We start from the raw sequence: 20,107 nt of genomic DNA, 5'->3' as shown, positions 1-20,107 counted from the left end.
GTTACACGTTGTAGATTGAAGTATCATGTGAGAAACATAATGATTTATATGATGGATGGAATGGAAATCTTTGAATGTCATGTGGGTTTGTTCTATAGCTCTAGATCTAGTAATTTCATGCTTGTCAAGTTCTAATAAATGATTGAGGAATGCTATGCTTTTCTGCTTGAATGTTCTGTGATAAACGTTGGAGGGTAGTGAATGGTGAACTACGAATGGCTTGATCCCTTTTTAGGGTACATAGGCAGTCTAACGAGGAGGTTAAATGTAGCCATAAAGTATACAAAAAATTACTATTCGATTTGATTCTCGACTTATGCTTTGCCGTATTCCGGAGGTGGGGTAAGTTAGAGATACGGGTATTTGGTGATGTCACGTCTCGATCCTCGACGAATGTCGGGATCGGGGTGTGACATTGACATATTTTTCACGAAGGAACAAAATGATTTACGATGGACAAACTAGGATCACTTCTATCAATTTTCATTGTCAGGCACCAAAGTCAAGAGTTATGCCAGTTTCATGACCATTTTGGCTAAAAAAGAAGGGTTAGTTTGAACAAAATATCCTTATAACGATGGTCATGTGGTCACTCACATTACAATTTAACGATGATATTGACATATTTTCATGAAAGGACAAAAATGGTTGATGTGGACAAATTCAGGGACCACTTCTATCGATTTTCAACCTAAGAATCAAAGTGAAGAGTTATGTCAGTCTCAGGAAGAACCATTCTACCTAAAAATAAGGGGACAAAAATACTCTTAAACGGTGATCACATGGTCACTCACGTGACAATTTAACAATGTTGTAAATAAATTTTCACGGAATGACCAAAATGATTTTCAATGGACAAACTCAAGGATCACTATTATTGAATTTCAGTGTTAGGTGCCAAAGTAAAAAGTTATGCCAATCTCAATGACCATTTTGCAAAAGAAAAAAAAAACGAAGAGTTGGTTTGACAAAATATTCTTAAAAAGGTAATCATGTAGTCGCTCATGTGACAATTTAACAATGTTGTTGACAAACTTTTCACGTAATGACTAAATGATTTACGGTGGACAAACTCATAGACCAATTCTATCGACTTTCAATCTCAGGGACCAAAATGAAGAATTTTGCCTATCTCTGAAACTATTTTAGCTAAAAAGCCTATTCTAACATCCCAAAAATGATCAATCTAAAACTTCGACAGTGTCAGAGCCCGTCTCAAATATATATTTATCGACGGCATGAATTGACGAAAATACCCTTGAACGTTAGTTGTGTAATGTGGTTTAAGGGTAGCTTTGGGTTAATATACTTAAATCCTAATTGTTTGGAACCAATTTGGATTAAATTATGTTTTCTTTTGGTGGTTGACCAACGCTAGGCCACACACACTCTCTCCCTCTCTCCTCTCCCCGTGTCTTCTCATCTCTCTCGGACTCTCACTCTCTCTCTTCCTTCTTACGTACGGATAAGGGCAAGAACACCCCAAACCTTGCAGATCGAGGCTAAAAATGGTACCATTGTGTTCCTAAAGTCCTCGTGAGTTCAAAGGTACCAAAAATAGGTAAGGTTACCTTCGATTTCACGTAGAACCACAAAGTCTGATTCCATGCACTGTTCATGCAACTTTTATTCTTCGATTTCAGGGAATTCTAAGCTCATAGAAGGCTTAAAGAGGTCCTCACGAGCATTGGGGTAGTTCGTTGGAAGAGTTTGGACGTCGGAGGGCTGAGATCAAGGCTTTTTAAGTCGATTGGATTATTGAGCTTCCTCAGGTAGATTCTAATGGAATTCAAGGCTTAAAAGTAGTATAACGTGATTGTAGATGTCCCTAGCTTCATTTTGGTACCAATTGCATGAAAAATGGTTGAGAAATGAAGGAAAATAGTGAGTTTGAAGGTCTGCCCAGAATCCGGCGCCGGTGAACAGTTCCGGCGTCTAGAGGTTGAAGATGATGCGCGTGTTGGACGCGTGAGGCCGTGCCCTCCCCCGCGCGTGGGGGCGCGTGAGCCACCTAAAAATTTATCTAAAAATATCACGATGTTCGTGAGGTTGTGTAGGTTACATTGGTATATTTAAATACCAAAATTGAGCAATGTATGAGAAGTTATTAGCTAGTTATGTATATGTGCTTTAAAATAATGTTTTTGTAGTTAATTCGCATATAGATGAGGCTTATCCCGATGACGAGCGTATCCATGGGCAACACGGGGGCTACGACCCTTCAACTTATCAGTGAGTGGGCTTTTGTTTTCAATATATATTTATATACTTGATATATTTCCCAGAAATGCATTTTAAAGAAAGTATGCCTTGAAATAATATGCCAAATGCTTCTATATTTTGAATATGCATTGCATGATTGCATACATTTATAAATGTGGTGCTGTGGAGACACATGTGAGTTCAGGTAAGTTATGTTTGGTTGTGTGAATCATGGATGATGTGATATGTGATATGTGATTAAGTAATGTTGAGCTCATAAAGCTGCACTTAGGGTGATTGTGAATTAGCCAGAGATATGAAGTACATGCCTGTTTATTTACGTCACCTCCCACACTATGTGCTCATATTGGATCCAACTTAAGTGCACAGTCTTGTCGTACAGACCTTATTCATGGTTCCGACTCGTAGGTGACTAGCGAACTATCGCCTGGCTATTATGAGAGAATAGAGCTGAGCAGAATTATATTTCACCCAATCTTGTCACCCTTTTCAGTGGTTCCGACTTATGTGCAGTATATTACCATATAAGTCATAGTAGTGACTCCAGCTAGATTGAGTTTGAGCTATGAATTCAGCCGTACAGACTACCTCAAGAGTTCCGGCTAGCATATCACATTTCTATGAAATTATTCTTACCTAGATTGTTTACTTTGTTATATTTTGGCATAGCATACATATGAATATGATTGTGTGAAGCATGAATTGAATTGATATGATTATATATATATATATATATATATATGTATATGCTTATATCTTAATTCTGGCAAGTCTTACATGTTTTACAACGAGGGGTTAGTATGTTGATAAATGAAATATTTTTGTAAAACATTTGTTTTTGCCCATTCACATTTTTTGTTTTGCGCCTCTCCAGGTTCTAAGTAAGTTGTTGTTGGTGGCTCGGGATCGTCGGCAGTTCTGACCTATTTGAATAATAGTACGACATTCCTGGTACTGTGTAACTAATACTTGTCCTACTGGACTGCACCTAGACTTATTATGCTCTGATTAGGAGTGTTCACCATTGTAACTAACTTCTATCACTTTCGTTTAGTAGTGCACTCTAGTAATTTGGTTTTTGATTATTCGTATGTTTGCTATCTTTATCGCTTCCGCACTGTGCACATGGCTACATCACTCTCACGTGACGGCCAACATGCATTGACCTTGGTCGGGGTATGTAAGTTTGGTATCAGAGCCTAGGTTTAGCAGTCCTGTATAATTCTTGAATGTTCTAATCCTTATGATGTCTTATGTCAGAACTATGCCGCCTCGTAGAGAGCCATGTCAACCAGCTGAACATAGTTTCCCTGATATTGCTCAATTAGAGGAAGCTATAGTTTCTACCATTAAGACAACATTCCGTACTCCCTAGAGGACACCTCTTGAGACTATCCATAATCTGAAGTTGACTCACTTCATGGGTAATGAAGGTCATGAGGGGGCAGAAAAATGGTTGAATCATGTAGAGAAGACCTTTAAGGTGATGCAGAGTCAGGGGAACCTTCCTCTTGATAGGTGGGTCGAGACGACTACCTGGTTTTTGGGAGAACAACTTGCATCCTGGTGGAGACAGGAGTCTTACGAGATGACCCCAGAAGAGATTATGGACTGATGAGTGTTTAAGGAGCGATTTCGGAAAATGTTCATTCCTTTTGCTTATATCGGTCTTAAGAAACAGGAGTACTCATTTGAGGCAAGGAAAGATGTCTGCTAATGAGTATTTGAGTATTACAGGATGTTTACTGATCTGTCGAGATATGATCCGAAGGTTACTGCTAATCTAGTAGAGATGCTTCGCCGTTTCAGTTTGGGTACTAAGAAGAAATGGCATTCCATAGCGACATTGACTCACTGTGCCTCTTACCAGGAGTCTATGAGATTCTACTGAGGATTGAGGCCTCAGAGAACATGCCTAGTGAAAGTGAGGATGAGGAAGGAAAAAATGTGGGTCAGAGACATGATGACAAAGGAAAAGGGCAAGCATTTCAGGGACCCCACAAGACTCATAACTTTAAGAGGAGTGGTGTTAGTTCCAGCTCTTCTAACGGGGGATTGAGTACTAATATGCAGAGGAGAGATGGTAGATTCACTGGAGGTTCAAGGTTCCAAAGACAGAGAGATTTTGGTGGTTCAGGTGGATCCGGTGCTCCTTTATGTCGTAGGTGTAATAATCGACATTTTATGGAGTGTAGGAGAGGCAGTAATGGATGTTTTACTTGTGGATAGATGGGTCATAGGGTTGCTCAATGCCCTAAGAATCAGCAGAGACCCCAGCAGCCTTCTTTCCCACCACCTGCAACTACCTAGCACGTTTTAGGATCTGGTGGTTATACTCAGACAAGACAAGGAGGTGCCTACCACTACCAGGGCGATGCCACTCCCTACACCTCGGGATAGCAGCAGCAGTATTCTCAGGCTTCTCAGTATCATAGTGGGTACCTTCAGTACCAGGGAGAATTTATGTTTTATTAGCCACATTCAGCTGGTGGATCTCAGTGGTACTAAGGGGGACAGCCCCAGCAGGGAGAGATTGCTGCTAGTAGTGCAGGATCTTCGAGGTAGTCAAGTCAGCAAAGAAAGGGACGTGGTGTTCATGCCAACAGAGGTCGCAGTGGACGACAGCAGAACCAGGCACGTATCCACAACATGTCACTGCAAGATGCCCAGAATAATTCAGATTTAATCATGGGTACGTTAAATATTCTTGGTCATTTTGCTAGAGTGTTGATTAATTATGGTGCTACGCATTCTGTTATTTCTCATTCATTTGCTCAAGTGACACAGCCTCATCCTACACCTCTAGGATATAATTTAGAATTTTCTATGCCTAGAGGGGATAGCTATTTTGTGGATCGGGTATATCCAGGATGTCCAGTGATAGTAGAGGGTATTATTATGCCGGCTAATCTTATGCCGTTGGATATTATGGATTTTGATGTGATTTTGGGCATTGATTGGTTGCACTATAATCGTGACAAGATAGATTGTTATGGGAAGACAGTCACATTTCATTGTCCTGGATTACCTGAAGTTACATTTGTAGGAGAGCCTAGTGGGGTGAGGCATGGTATTATTTCATCCATGAAAGCAAAGAGATTATTGTCGAAAGGTTGTCAGGGATATTTGGCTCATGTAGTGTTGAACGATGATACTCCTAATAGTGTGGAGGATTTTTGTGTGGTCAGATCTTTTTCGGATGTATTCCCTGAGGATTTGCCTGGATTGCCACCTGACAAAGAGACAGAGTTTGTTATTGATCTGCTTCCAGGTACGAATCCTATATCATTGACTCCTTACAGAATGGCTCCTGCTGAATTAAGAGAATTGAAAGTGCAGTTGCAAGAGTTAATGGATAAAGGTTTTATTCAGCCTAGTACTTCACCTTGGGGAGCTCCAGTTTTATTTGTGAGGAAGAAAGATGGAACTTTGAGGCTATGCATCGATTACAGGCAATTGAATCGGGTAACCATTAAAAACCGTTATCCATTGCCTCGTATAGATTATTTATTTGATCAACTCAGAGATGCCTGGTATTTTCTAAGATTAACTTGAGGTGGGGATACTATCAGTTGAAGATTAAAAATGAAGATGTCCCTAAAACCACATTCAGGACTCGATATGGTCATTATGAGTTTCTTGTGATGCCATTCGGGTTAACTAATGCACCTGCCGCTTTTATGGATTTGATGAATCGAGTATTCCAGTCATATTTGGACAGGTTTGTTATTGTCTTCATTGACGATATCTTGGTATACTCTAAGTCTAAGGCTAAGCATGCTAGACATCTGAAGTTGGTGTTGAGCAATTTGAGGGAACACCAATTATATGCTAAGTTTAGCAAATGTGAATTTTGGTTGAATCAACTGGCATTTTTGGGACATGTCATTTCTGCTCAAGGTGTTCAAGTGGATTCTCAAAAAGTGGCAGCTGTGGAGAATTGGGAGCAACCTCAAACCGTCACTAAGGTACAGAGTTTTCTTGGCTTAGCAGGCTATTATAGATGGTTTATTAAGGATTTTTTAGTGATTACTCTGCCACTGACGAGGTTGACTCGAAAGGATGTTAAGTTTGAGTGGGATAATAAATGTGAGCAAAGTTTTCAGCAATTGAAGTACTATCTCACTCATGCTCCTGTTCTAGCACTTCCAGATGATAGCGGTAATTATGAAGTCTATAGTGATGCTTCTCTAAATGGTTTGGGTTGTGTATTAATGCAACATGGTGGGGTAATTGCGTATGCTTCGAGACAGTTAAAACCTCATGAGAAGAATTACCCTACACATGATTTGGAGTTAGCAACTATCATCTTTGCTTTGAAGATTTGGAGACATTATCTTTATGGTGAGAAGTGTAAGATTTTCACAGATCATAAGAGTCTCCAGTATTTGTTTACTCAGAGAGATCTTAATCTTCATCAGAGGAGGTGGATTGAGTTACTTAGTGAATATGATTGCACGATTGAGTATCATCCTGGTCGTGCAAATGTAGTGGTGGATGCACTTAGTAGGAAGACTCCAGCCAAACTTAATGCCATTTATGATTGTCATATTCCTCTTCTAGCAGATTTGAGGTCCACTGGAGTGGAGCTAAGAGTGGAAGATCGAGGAAAAGCCTTGCTTGCTAATTTCCAGGTTAGACCAGTTCTAATTGAACGTGTGCTTGAGACTCAGATGATTGATGAGGAGACCCAAGAAATAATTCAAGCAAGGAATCAAGGCAAAAAGAAAGATTTTGAGATTCGAGAAACTGATGGGATGCTTATGCAAGAAAGCAGGATGTATGTGCCGAATAATGCAGAATTAAAGAAAGAAATTTTGGATGAAGCACATATTTCGGCATATGCGATGCATCCAGAAGGTACTAAGATGTATCATACCATTAGACCATTTTATTATTGGCCAGGTATGAAAAGAGAAATTGCCGAATATGTGAGTAGGTGTGCCATTTGCCAACAGGTTAAAGCTGAAAGAAAGAAGCCGTTTGGATTGATGCAACCACTTCCCGTTCCACAGTGGAAATGGGAAAATATTACGATGGATTTTGTGTACAAGTTTCCTCGCACACAGAATGGTTATGACGGCATTTGGGTGGTAGTTGATCAGCTTACGAAGTCAGCGCATTTTATTCCAGTAAGGGAGAAGTATTTGATAAGCCGATTAGCTAAGTTATTTATATCGCAGATTGTGAAGTACCATGGTGTGCCAATTAATATTATCTCGGATCAGAATCCCAGATTTACTTCCAAGTTCTGGATAGTATTCCAGGAAGCTCTTGGTACGAGATTGCTTTATAGTACGGCATATCATCCTCAGACAAATGGACAATCTAATAGGACCATTCAGACATTAGAGGATATGTTGAGATCTTCGGTGTTGCAGTTTAGAGATAGTTGGCATAATTGTTTGGTTCTGATGGAGTTCGCCTACAACAACAGTTATCATTCGAGCATTGGTATGGCACCATTTGAGGCACTTTATGGGAAATCTTGTCGTATGCCTATATGTTGGTCAGAGGTTGGCGAAAGAGTTTTAGTGAGCCCTGAGATTGTGGATGTGACTACTCAAAATGTTCATGTAATTAAGTCTAACCTGAAAGCGGCCCAAGATCGACAAAAGAGCTTAGCTAACAAGCATGTCACTGATCGGAAGTATAATGTAGGTGATTGGGTATTTCTGAAGCTATCACCTTGGAAAGGTGTTGTAAGATTTGGAAAGAAAGGAAAGTTGAGTCCTAGGTACATTGGACTATATATGATCACCGAGCGAGTCGGTGAGGTTGCTTACAGGCTTGAGTTGCCTATAGAGTTATTCAAGGTACACGATGGGTTTCATGTTTCGATGTTTTGACATTATGTTTCAGACCCTTCACATGTGATTCCTCCTCAACCTTTGGAAATCAATTCGGACTTGACTTATGATGAGGAACCAGTGACTTTGTTGGATTGGAAGGATAAAGAACTGAGGAACAAGATAGTTCGTTTGGTAAAAGTGTTATGGAGAAATCATTCAGTGGAAGAAGCTACTTGGGAGACAGAGGATCAGATGAGAGAGATGTATCCATGATTGTTTTATGATTATTAGTGGATGAATTTGTTATGGTATAATTTCGAAGACAAAATTTTATAAGGTGGGGAGATTGTCACAGCCCGTCCCAAATATATATTTATCGACGGCGTGAATTGACGAAAATACCCTTGAACGTTAGTTGTGTAATGTGGTTTAAGGGTAGCTTTGGGTTAATATACATAAATCCTAATTGTTTGGAACCAATTTGGATTAAATTATGTTTTCTTTTGGTGGTTAACCAACCCTAGGCCACACACACTTTCTCATTCTCTCCTCTCCCCCGTGTCCTCTCACATCTCTCGGACTCTCACTCTCTCTTTTCCTTCGTATGTATGGACAAGGGCAAGAACACCCTAAACCTTGCAGATCGAGGTTGAAAATGGTTCCATTGTGTTCCTAAAGTCCTTGTGAGTTCAAAGGTACCAAAAATAGGTAAGGTTACCTTCGATTTCACGTAGAACCACGAAGTCCGATTCCATGCACTGTTCATGCAACTTTTATTCTTCGATTTCAGGGAATTCTATGCTCATAGAAGGCTTAAGGAGGTCCTCACGAGCCTTGGGGTAGTTCGTTGGAAGAGTTTGGACGTGGAAGCCCGAGATCGAGGCTTTTCAAGTCGACCGGATTATCGAGCTTCCTCAGGTAGATTCTAGTGGAATTCAAGGATTAAAAGTAGTATAACGTGATTGTAGATGTCCCTAGCTTCATTTTGGTACCAATTGCATGAAAAATGGTTGAGAAACGAAGGAGAATAGTGAGTTTGAAGGTCTGCCCAGAATCCGACGTCGGTGAACAGTTCTGGCGTCTAGAGGTTGAAGATGATGCGCGTGTTGGGAGCGTGAAGCCGTGCCCTCCCCGGTGCGTGGGGGCGCGTGACCCACCTAAAAATTTATCTAAAAATATCACGATGTTCGTGAGGTTGTGTAGGTCACATTGGTATATTTAAATACCAAATTGAGCAATGTATGAGAAGTTATTAGCTAGTTACGTATATGTGCTTTAAAATAACATTTTTATAGTTAATTTGCATATAGGTGAGGCTTATCCCGAGGACGAGCGTATCCACGGGTGACTCGGGGGCTACGACCTTTCAACTTATCAGTGAGTGGGCTTTTGTTTTCACTATATATTTATATACTTGATATATTTCCTAGAAATGCATTTTAAAGAAAGTATGCTTTGAAATAATATGCCAAATGCTTCTATATTTTGAATATGCATTGCATGATTGCATACATTTATAAATGTGGTGCTTTGGAGGCACATGTGAGTTCAGGTAAATTATGTTTGGTTGTGTGAATCATCGATGATGTAATATGTGATATGTGATATGTGATTAAGTAATGTTGAGCTCATAAAGCTGCACCTAGGGTGATTGTGAATTAGCCAGAGATATGAAGTACATGCCTGTTTATTTACGTCACCTCCCGCACTATATGCTCATATTGGATCCAACTTAAGTGCACAGTCTTGTCGTACAAACCTTCTTTATGGTTTCAACTCGTAGGTGACTAGCGAACTATCGCCCAGCTACTATGAGAGAATAGAGTTGAGCATAATTATATTTCACCCAATCTTGTCGTACAGACCCTTTTCAGTGGTTCCGACTTATGTGCAGTATATTGCCGTATAGGTCATAGTAGTGACTCCGGCTAGATTGAGTTTGAGCTATGAATTCAACCGTACAGACTACCTCAGGAGTTCTGGCTAGCATATCACATTTCTATGAAATTATTCTTACCTGGATTGTTTACTTTGTTATATTTTGGCATAGCATACATATGAATATGATTGTGTGAAGCATGAATTGAATTGATATGATTCTATATATATATATGTGTGTGTGTGTGTGTGTGTGTGTGTGTGTGTGCTTTTATCTTAATTCTGACAAATCTTACATGTTTTACAGCGAGGGGTTAGTATGTTGATAAATGAAATATTTTTGTAAAACATTTGTTTTTGCCCACTCACGTTTTCTGTTTTGCGCCCCTCCAGGTTCTAAGTAGGTTGATGTTGGTGGCTCGAGATCGTAGGCAGTTTTGACCTATTTGAATAATAGTAAGACATTCCTGATACTGTGTAACTAGTACTTGTCCTACTAGACTGCACCTAGACTTATTATGCTCTGATTAGGAGTGTTCACCGTTGTAACTAACTCCTATCACTTTCATTTAGTAGTGCACTCTAGTAATTTGATTTTTAATTATTCGTATATTTGCTATCTTTATCGCTTCCGCACTATGCACATGGCTACGTCACTCTCACGTGACGGCCAACATACCTTGACCTTGGTCGAGGTGTGTTAGACAGTCTTCCAAAACCTCAAACGTTCAAAGTCAAACTAAGGCCTACTAACCTTCTAAAATCCTAAAAGTAATAATCTTATTAATAGGTTCACCTTGCAATAAAGTTTCTAATATAGTTGGGTTTTACTTAGGGTGCAAGTTGGAATGGAATTTTAGTTTAAGCATTAAAATTACAGATTTGAACTCGAAATTTTTTGAATTTAGATATGTTTGAAAAAGACGGAATGAAAATTGGAATGCATTTTGACTATTCAAGAATTCGCACTTTTCTATCCAAAATTCTTGTAAGTTTTCCGAACTTATTTTAATAGAAAAAATTGTCAAATATTTCGATTATTGTAGAATTACGTATTTTGTAATCAACTTTTAAATTTTAATATTAGTTTTGTATACATTTTATTTATTGTGTTTACATTAATCATACTCTTACATATTTTTCTTTGACAAATTTACATATTAAAAAGATAAACATACACACACACACACACACACGCACACACACCATAAAAGTAATTAAAATAATACATAATTATACACCAAATATTAAGTAAAAACAATAAATTACATGCATGAATTTTTTTTTGAAAATATCCAAAAACTTGTGAAATATATGAAGTCTGTTGTAAGCCTATTTAATTGAGCTATTCTAGGGGAATAGTGAGGGGGAGGCCGGCGGTAGTGAAAGCGAGAAAAGAGATTTAATTGTGAGGGAATACAAAAGATATCCCTAGATACACTAGATTTACACAATTACATTCATATTCCAAATATGACTGCAACACTCCCCCTTGAGTGTGTAAATACTCAAACAAACATTGCATTAGATCTTCAGCAAATAAGGTAGAACAGTTGATGAAGTCGGCGACACAACAGGCGAATGTGAGTCTTAAATTTAAGAAAGTACGCATTGGTAGTAAAACTCACAAAACCTCGCTATGGTAAAACTTAAGGCATGGGGAAAACCCATAGCCTAAGAAGAAAAGTGAGAAGTATGCATAATGTCTAAAACACACGTTACACATGACGAAAGCAGTGAACTTAACGGAGTATGATCATCCCAGGATGGTTGCCTCGTTAAAACCTCGTTAGATAGCAAAAACCTAGTGGGAAAAATGCTCCTAATCATAGGGAAAAGAGTACATTAAGATTAAGTGAGTATGCTTCAGGATACCCTCCTGAGTTAAACATAACTTCCAAATAAGAGAACTACAAGCAATTCAATTCAAATAATTTACGCATATCGATTCCTTGGTCGAGCTTCTAAAAAGTAGACTTGGGCAATGACTTGGTAAAGAGATCGGCCAGGTTGTCATGTGAACAAATTTGCTTGACTTCAATGTTCTGATGTTGTTGTTATTGGTCAGAATAAAAGAATGTTGGTGCTATGTGCTTGGTGTTGTTCCCCTTGATGTATCCTTTCTTTAACTACTCGATATATGTTGCATTGTCTTCGAAAATCATTGTTGGAAGGTCAACGACAGAAGTAAGACCACTAGTGCTTTGAATATGTTCCATAACTACTCTTAACCAAAAGCACTCACGCGATGCTTCATGCAGGGCGAGAATCTCAGCATGGTTCGAAGAAGTCGCAACTAGCGTTTGCATGGTAGACCTCCAAGATATAGCGGTGTCTCTAACGGTAAAGACATAGCCTGTTTGAGAACTTGCCCTATATGGGTTAGACAGATATCCAGCATCTGCATAACCAACAAGGTAGGAATCAATACGAGGACTGAAGGGGTGGCAACTCTTGAAGATTTGCGGGTATAGAACAAGCCCAAATTCGTCATACCCTTAAGGTAGCGGAAAATGTCTTTAACACCATTCCAGTGCATGTGTGAAGGCGTATTTGTATCTAGCCAAAATATTAACAGCAAAGAAGATGTCGGGTCTAGTGCATTGAGCCAAGTACAATAAAGCTCCAATTGCACTTAGGTATGGAACTTCGGGTTCCAAAATCTCTTCCTCATCCTCCTTTGGACAGAACAAATATCGTTTAGCATATAGAGTTCGAACGATCATAAGTGCACTTGAAGGCTTCGTTTTATCCTCATTAAAACGTCATAACACTTTTTAGGTGTAGTTCAATTGATGTACTAGGATTCCATTCGAACAATGCTCGATATCTAGGCTGAGGTAATATCGTGTTTTCCTAAGATCTTTTATCTTAAAATCCATTCTACATCGGCATTCATCAACGGAATGTGGTTCAATGTCATCGTTAAGTATGATGTTAATAGTTACTGTGTACACAAATGCATCATTAACGATCATCTCATTCCGATTCCAAACCTCATCCAATACTGCTTAGTGGACCGAAATTTAGCGATTCTTGGGAGCTCGGTTTGTCTTGTTTAAGACATCACCGTAATCTAAAATAACTTCATGTGTTGGAACAAATGAGTGAGTGATGGTCGGATTCAAACTAGGGTCACTAGTTAGTGCCCATTTCCTTTTTTGGGGTTGTAAATCCTTTGAACCAAGGGGTCTACCATGCTTCATGGTCGGAGTAGATGAGGGGTTAGCTGCCAATGTACTAAGCCGCGTGGAAGGTGCTGCCTCTTTACCTTCGGGGATGGTCCGGCCTTCCCAGGTAGGATTGTGACATACGTGGGGTACATTTATCGTTACAGGTGCGTTTGCAGTAGGTATATGTGATCTTGTCACCTTAGCTAGATCATTAAAAGCATCTGGCATGCTCTGAGCAATGCTTTGAAGATCTATAATTCATCGCGCCTCAGTTTTAAACTGGGCAGTGCGAGGATCTAAATAAGATATAGTGGGAGCATACCACGATAATTTGCGGCGTTCTCTAGGAATGTTAGCATGCTTATCTCCACCTAATGATAGGAAGACTGTCTCATCAAAGTGACAATCCGCTAAACATACGGTAAAGAGATCTCCTATCAAGGGTTCTAAATAGCGAACAATTAATGGACCCATTTTGGTACGTAGTGGCAACGCTATTGGCACATAAATTGCGTACCCAAACACACGTAAATACGAGACGTCAAGCTTGTATCAGTAACCAACTGTAATGGTGAATGAGGTTGGGTAGAGATGGGCTTCAGGTGGACCAGCATAGATGCGTGCAATATTGCATGACCCCAGGAAAATACCAACAGTTTGGTTCATATAACCAAAGTTCAAGCTATCAATTGAATGTGCTTTATGAAAGCTTCTGCCAGGCCGTTTTAGGTGTGAACATGGGGTATAGGATGTTCCATTTCAATCTCTACTGACATGCAATAATCGTCAAAAGTCTGTGACGTAAACTCTCCAGTGTTATCCAGTCGAATCGACTTGATCGGATAATCAGGGTGGTGAACCCTTAGCTTAATAATTTGTGCTAGGAGTTTCGCAAATGCAGCGTTGCATATGGACAACAAGCAAACATGTGACCATCATGTATGTGCATTAGCCAACACCATAAAGTATCTAAATGGTTCGTATGTTGGTTAGATAGATTCACAAATATCCCCTTGAATCCTCTAAAGAAACTTAGGAGGGTTGTAAATGATTTTTGTGATCGAGGGTTGAGTATTCAACTTCCCCAAATAACACGTTTTGCATGGCAGGAATCTAACATAGGGAGGTAAATGATGCCTATGTGATGACTTAAGAATACGGGACATCATGTCACGTCCGGGATGTCCCATACGGTCATGCCAAAGCAGCAAAGTGCTCTGGAACTCAGGCACAAGGCCGGCCACATGGTGGGCTTTTATGCCATGAATGGTTATGATGTACAACCCACTAGGGAGACGTTCCAACTTCTTGTGAATACGCTTCTGTGCATAGTTGTAAGAAGTGATACAAAGAAATTCAGAACCATTATCTTCAGTGGTTTCAATATGATATTGATTATTTCGAATATCTCTAAAACTTAACAATTTTTTTCGGAACGTAGAGAATAAAGGGCCTCTTTAATGGTTAAGACAGCACCATTAGACAACATGATACAGGCCTTTCCGTATCCTTCAATTAGGTTAGATGGGCTTGAGATAGTTGTTAGAGGTGCTTTCTTGGGTATAAAGTTAGTAAAATAGTGTTGCTCACATAATATGGTGTGTGTGGTAGCACTATCAGCCAGACAACTAACTTCCACACTAGACATATACCTAGAAATAAATTAATTAAATTGGTCACATGCATAAATATAAATCCATTCATTCAATTAATCACTTCGAGAAATAATATCCATAATTCAAAACAAACCAAAACCAAACAAATTATTCCAAATACTTAGAAAAATTGTCCAAAATTAAACCATAAGCCTAGAAAATATAGTGGCTCCGACCACTCCAAGTGGGTTCAACCACTCCTAGTAAAACACCATAAAACATGTCTAAAATTTATTCGTCCATAGAAGCTGATGTTCCACATGTGCAAAGTTAGACTCACGACGAGAATGATATTTGGCAATAGCCTCGAGGGTAGCTCGACATACGCGTGACCAATGATCTTTTGATCCACAGTTGTGGCACATGTCCATTTCAGTGGAAGCCGATTGAACGGGAGCTTTTCCTTTGTTCTTGAAGTTTAGGGCCTTATGGGTAAAGGGTTGACCCTTCTGGGTCACATTTCCTCCCTTGGGTGGGCCTTGATTCTGTTGACCTTGGGCTCATGGTAGGGCTTGCCACCCATTGCCATGACTATGACAATTCTTGCGTCGTTTGTGGCTGCTATAATTGGTCGGATGCGTTTGAGCCAGTAGGTCGAGCTTCATGATTATTTATCAAAAGCTGGTTCTGCTTTTCAGCGATAAGAAAAACAGATATCAAATTTAAAAATTTGATGAATTTATGTGCCTTACATTGTTGCTGCAGGATAATATCGGTGGCATGAAAGGTAGAATAAGTCTTCTTTAGGAGATCTGATTAGATTAGTTCCACTTTACAGAACTTCAATAGTGATCAAATTCTACAAACTTCAGAGTTATATTTATTCACGAACTTAAAGTCTTAGAAGCGAAGATGCTGCCAGTCGTGTCTTACTTCAGGCAAGTAGATGTCTTTCTAGTGATCGAAATGGTTAGCCAGAGCAAGCCAAAGGGTGCGTGGGTCCTCCTCGGTAAGGTACCCAGTTTGCAGAGCATCATGGATATGTTTTCGAATGAAGATCATTGCAGTAGCTTTTGAGCTTCGTTGACGGGTTTGTCGTCGATAGGTGCCTCAATGACAACTATGATACCCTTTGCAGTAAGATGAAGCTTCACGTCTTAAACCCACTTCAGGTAGTTTCTTCCAGATACTTCCAAAGTGGTGAAATTGAGCTTGTAAGTTTGACATGTCCCTAAAACGTGGTTAGTCATATGGTAAGCCATAGACATACATCATAGAACATTCAGGTTCTATAGACATGTATTGGTTTAATTTATGCATGAAAGCTACAGGTTTCATGTGGTAAGTTTTGAATGAAAACTTCGGATTTCAAAGGCACTAAATATGAAACTACATGTTCAATTTAGTTTTATAATGATTAGTTCATAAAGGAGAGGTTCCTGCAAGAAATACATAATGCAATATGCTGATTTAAGTGTAGTGGATTTGAGTTTCTTCGGGAACTCAAGTGTGAGAGCTTCGGGACTACGAAAGGATGTCAACAGTTCAAAGTATACAAATAAATTATTGAATCGATAATGTCCAAAAGTGATATTCAGGTCAATAATTTTGGATTAATTATAAGATTAATGGATTGTAGGTCACTTTTAATTAATTCAATAGATCGGGACCAAACAAGGTCGATCGTGGAAGCAAAAATAATAATAACATTCAGGTTAAAATTATTTAAAATGCCAAAAATTATTATTGGATTCGAAAAACCATAGCCTAATAGCATTTAGGCTTCAGTGCTGTGAATAGGGCAAAACCCTATAGGCTTTTGGGCCTCAGGTTTGGCTGCTAAGCAGCCCACATGTGGCTATAAGCCACAGGCCGAGGGACTAGGTAACCCAGTAGCAAGCTGCTGGCATTTTTGGGCCAAAGGGTGCGTGAGAGCAAGCCCAGCTGAAGCTAAGGCCGGGTCTTTGGGCCGTGGGACAAGCCTAGCCTGCAGGGCTGGCTGCGGTACATGCGGGCCGGGGCGATAGCAAGCCCAACAAGCCAAATGCTTGTGGGTTATGGACTCGGGGCTTCAAGCCCGTAGGTTATACAACCCAGGTCGAAGCTTGGTTGGTTTCCAATAGGGCAACGAGCCCAAAGGGCTGTGTGCCTTGTCCAGGTGTCAATACGACACTGTTTCCCCACTCGGCTTGGCTTCAGGCCAGCGCGGTGGTCCGGGATGGTGTCACGGTAGTGCGACGGTGCCGCAAAAAAAATCCCTGTTTTGTTTTTTTTTCTTTTTCGAATTTTCTAGGGTTTGAAAAACCCAAATTACTTCTAATTTACTTATATGCTTTGACTCACAAATTCCACGTAGCAATATAATTGCGTAATGCATGAAACATATATATATAAACATAGAGGGGTTCATGCATCATAGGAAATGTTTTCATGCTTCATAAAGGTTTCAAATATCTTCCTTTATTTTAAGCGTACCTGATTGGCAGAAAACAAATAAAAACCCTTTGAATTTGGTAATTTGGTCTCGCTGTTTTTGCATCACCTCCTGTCTCTCCCTCCAAACCCCTCCAACTCCGAGGGCGTAGCCCAAGGCAGACAAAATCAGGTATTCCCAGCAGGAGACAAAACAGACAGCCTCCGATTCAGGTACTCTTTCTCCCTCTCTCTCGCGCTCTCTACTCTGCTAGGGTTTAATTTCAGACTAATATTATAAAAAAATTCTCTTAGTTTTTTTTTTTTTATTAATTTCAGACTCTTCCTGGTTTTATTTCCAAAATAATTAGTTTTGTTTCCTTTTTTTTATTTAGTTTTTGTGAGCGGTTCGCTCTCCATTCGAAACCCAGTTCATAAAAATCCTTACTTTCGCTCAGTGTTTGAACTTTGAAGAATTTGACTCATTTGCAATTGCATATTAATTAAATTATTAAAAAACTTATTAGGATTTTTGGGTTCTCAAATTTATGTGAATTTAGAGCTTCTTTTTATTTTTGTTTAAAGCGGGAGCCTTGTGCACTGGGAACTGCAAGAACTGAGGTCGAAAAGGCTTTTGCTTTGAAGTTTTTCCGACTTCAGGTTTAATTGAACGTTGAATTTATGTTAATATGAAAAAATTAGTGTTTTCATTGATGAATGTTACTTTATTCAAATGGGTTTTGCTCACTCTGATGTATTCAGGTTAATGAACGAATCCAAGAAGGGAAAGGAACGACTTACTACTAGCTATACCAGTCTGGGAGCAGTCCTGTGCTCTTTCTAGGTTTGACTTTTACTCAGAACCCATGGCAGCCTTCTCTTCGGACACTAAAAGGATTAAAGTCGGCAATCAGCTTGCACCACATAATTTCGAACATTCAAATACTGGTGGTTTTCCCAGGGCAAGGCTTCCGTCGCCTCTTTCAGGTAGTGTAATTGTTTAATAAATTGTTTCTATGGCACAAAATTTGTTTTTGGATACCTTTTGCAAGCTTATGGTATGGAGTTGGAAACTCAGTAACACTATGCTTCCTTGTGTCACTAGACCAGCACTTTCTCATTGACGAGTGATGGAAAAGAACTGGTCGTTTTTGGTTTATTTTCTTTTTATTGCAGTGTCGTATACTTATGAATAAAATGTAATCTATTACTAGATTATGCATGCTAGGATGCTTATGCCAAAGTATTGAACACTTGAAGTTCGTCTTTGTTATCTGCCTATTATTTTTTTATTTTTTTTATTTTTTTTTTTAAATCTTGTTCCTTCTTCTTGATTTTGGTTCTTTTAATCATGATTTAGGAGGACCCAGGAACCCTCAAACGACTGTTTCTCCTGCTCATCAGTTTCAAAGAAATTATTCACCAGACCAGAGAATGCACCAATTACAAGGTTCCTATCAAAATTCTTAGTCGCCCTCGTTTTACTTGGAATGATTCATGTACAAAATTCTTCTTGCGTTGTGTAATGCTCATGAAGGGTATTCTTAATTCCCTTGATCTAATATTTTGTAGTCTATTCCTTTCTAATTTGGCATCAATCCCTTATGACTTGGAAATAATTTATTTGGAAACTGGTTTTCAACAACAAAGAGTTCGTCTTCTGTAGCTTAAGCAGTCTTAGGGCTCGTTTGAAGTACTTTTTAAAATGTTGAAAGCGTTTTTGATGAAAATATTTTTTTGAACCAATTTTTAGCTAAATGCAATGAATCATAGAAAAGCACTTGAAATGCTTAAGTGGTCATTCTTGCAGGAAACACTTGAAGTGCTTTCGAAACGCAAAAAATAATTTCTCAAAATATGCTTTCAATCATTTTAAAAACGTTTCAAAACGAGCCTTTAGTACTACCTAATGTAGTAAAAAATGTAGCACTGCCTAGTCTAATATGGCTAGCGTATTGTTCTTCTTCATCTTTGCGCATATACATTTATTGGAGCTAGATGATTTTAATTTTGTAGCGAATTAATTAAGGGGTGTGCTATCCATACACCCCATTTTACGTCTCACACATCCCTTGATAATTTTTGTCCGTTGATCTTCTTTAATTAATCTGATCCGATGGCCGAAAATTAAAAAGGTGTGTGAGAAGTAAAATGGAGTGTGTGGATATCACACCCCTTAATTAATTAACCCAGATTTGGTAGGTCATCGATGGGGAGGGGTAAGATTGTGAGGAGGATCGACAATTCGACCTGCTGCAGGCAAGTGACGTTTCTAAATTCCTTTTCTAATTTTAAACCCATACAACAAGGTCAAAAGATTATTGGCACAATAAGTAACATAGATTTCATGATCACTTCTTCCTCTTGTGTGCCATAATGGTATCTCTCATCATTTTCTAAGAAAGAAGTAACACAAATTAGATATGACTTCTAACCAAGGAAGAAAAAATCGATAATATCGGCGATATTTCGCCGATATTATCATTTTTTTTGAGGTCCGATATTTTTTTAACTATCCAAATGATTTTCGTCATAATATTACGATATTATTGATAATATCACGATATTTTCAAAATTATCGATAATATCACGATATAATATTCAAAAATACTTAAATGTTGAGAAATCTCAACACATACTACACTTGATCATAGCCCAAAGGCCAACCAAGACATGCTTTTCTCAGCTTGGGAATGTGGCTTTTATAGGCCTTCTTGCTTGCTCACTGCCCTCGCATGGGCGATGTGGGACTCGACCAAGGAAGAAAATAGGAATTTCGGCTGGAAATCCACACCCACTTTAAACGGCCATAACTTTGTCAAAACTCAACAAAATCAAGCAAGACAAAAACGAAAGTTGTATCCCTCGAAGAGACGAAGAGAATGGTACTCACACGACGTCTGAATCGTCGTGGTTTGGCCGGAAAATGCCTCGAAAGTCACTGAGGTCGCCGAAAACTGGGTAAGATTCAAATGAGTATAACTTTTTCAATACTCAACGAAATTGAGTGAAACAAAAAGGAAAGTTGTACTAC

Source organism: Malus domestica, chromosome 15 (assembly GCF_042453785.1).
Source record: "Malus domestica chromosome 15, GDT2T_hap1".
In the NCBI taxonomy this organism is placed as follows: Eukaryota; Viridiplantae; Streptophyta; class Magnoliopsida; order Rosales; family Rosaceae; genus Malus; species Malus domestica.
The sequence above is the reverse complement of the archived record's forward strand: the minus strand, read 5'-3'. Positions refer to the sequence as shown.